This window comes from Octopus bimaculoides, chromosome 1, assembly GCF_001194135.2.
Source record: "Octopus bimaculoides isolate UCB-OBI-ISO-001 chromosome 1, ASM119413v2, whole genome shotgun sequence".
NCBI lineage: Eukaryota > Metazoa > Mollusca > Cephalopoda > Octopoda > Octopodidae > Octopus > Octopus bimaculoides.
In genome coordinates, this window is record NC_068981.1 from 25,528,003 (window position 1) to 25,529,508 (window position 1,506).

The window sequence follows — 1,506 nt, forward strand, 5'->3', positions numbered from 1 at the left end:
GGAAAAGGATGCGTGGCGTTCGATCATATAATAATATAAATAATATATAAATATATGCATATATCCATACATATATTTACATACCTACAACTATATGTATACATACATGCATATATGGGTACAGGGAATAAAAAAAAACGTTAAACACAATGAGAAACGAAAACGAACTTTTTTCGAACAACGAAAAAAAAAAAAGAAAAACAAAACAGAGAAACGAAACATGTAACATAAAGAGTATACCTCTTCGTCAGTTGTTCCTGTTCCATCTACTTCGCGTTTCGAAGGCAAGGACAATACGCGACTTCGTTGGAACAGTTCTTCCCACAAAGCAAATTAAATAAATTTGAATTATTTGCGGAGGGTGAGAGTGTTAACAGGAATAGGACAGTGAGAACAAGACAATAAAAACAATAAAAAAAAGACAGTGACAACAAGACAGTGAAAACAAATGGTGAGGGCTGTTGAGCCAAGACGATAGAAAAATTGTTATAAACGCTAAGTAGAAGTGCCATGATAGAAGAGACAGACAAAACACGTCTGTTCTTTAGGAAGGTAGCGGGCAGAAAGAGAAAACTCCTTTCGTCACGTCTAAACGACGATAGAGTCAAGGAGAAAGAGGAGGAGTGAGAGAGAGAAACAGAAACAATGACTCTTCTACTATCTGTCCTTGTGTAGTTCCATCCTCTCCCTCTTTCTCTCTCTCTCTCTCTCACACACACACACACACTGTGTATATATATATATATATATATATATATATATATATAAGGTGAAGTATATTTGCTACTTAAATGTGGCTGACTCCTAAGAGTGGGTGTTACTGTTGCTTTTAACCCAGAAAAACTTCTCCAGCTGGCTATCGACACACATCTGTGTCCTGTCTATATTTGCAAAGGGAAGTTATCTTTCCCATCTTGGAGATGTTCTCCTTGGGCTAAAAACAACAGTAACATCCACCCTTAGGGGTCAGCCACATTTAAGTGGCAAATATACTTCACTTTGTCGTGCAGTTACTGTTAATACCTCGTTCAGAGATTTAACATTGCTATATATATATATAACATATATGCATTTTCGATCAAATCTCATATGTGTCAATATGGGATCCCTTGACGACAATGTAAATTTCATTGGATTAACGTATCTTGGCCCGACAAGTAGCTAGCGGATTACCCCTCGTTTGAACTATTGCTACTTCCGTGGTTTCTCTTACCTATGAAACATATACAGCCTGGATTTTATCTACTCCATTTCCGAATTTTGAATTTCTCTTCGCATATACAGCAAACCCAGCTTCTAACTGAAACGATTTTTTCAGCTTATCGAACTTCAATTTGGGGAAAATGTACACCCTTCTGCGTCAATAAACCACTATTCTTCCTGGAAACTGTTTTTGATACCTTCTACAGAATGTTTGAAACTTACCGACATCCTGCACCTTGATTCTTGAATGTTACCATTACATTTATATATTTATATATACATATATATATATATATATATATA

General features: G+C 35.8%; 1 long non-coding RNA gene across 1 annotated transcript in view; it reads right to left on the reverse strand.

Moving 5' to 3' along the window:
• The window catches only part of LOC128247068 (uncharacterized), a 4,155-nt gene extending 2,702 nt beyond the window's left edge, over positions 1-1,453 (reverse strand). Inside the window, exon 1 of the long non-coding RNA XR_008263511.1 lies at positions 241-1,453. This is a non-coding gene — a long non-coding RNA (uncharacterized LOC128247068). The remainder of the gene's footprint in view (positions 1-240) is intronic.
• Positions 1,454-1,506: the final 53 nt, after the last annotated feature.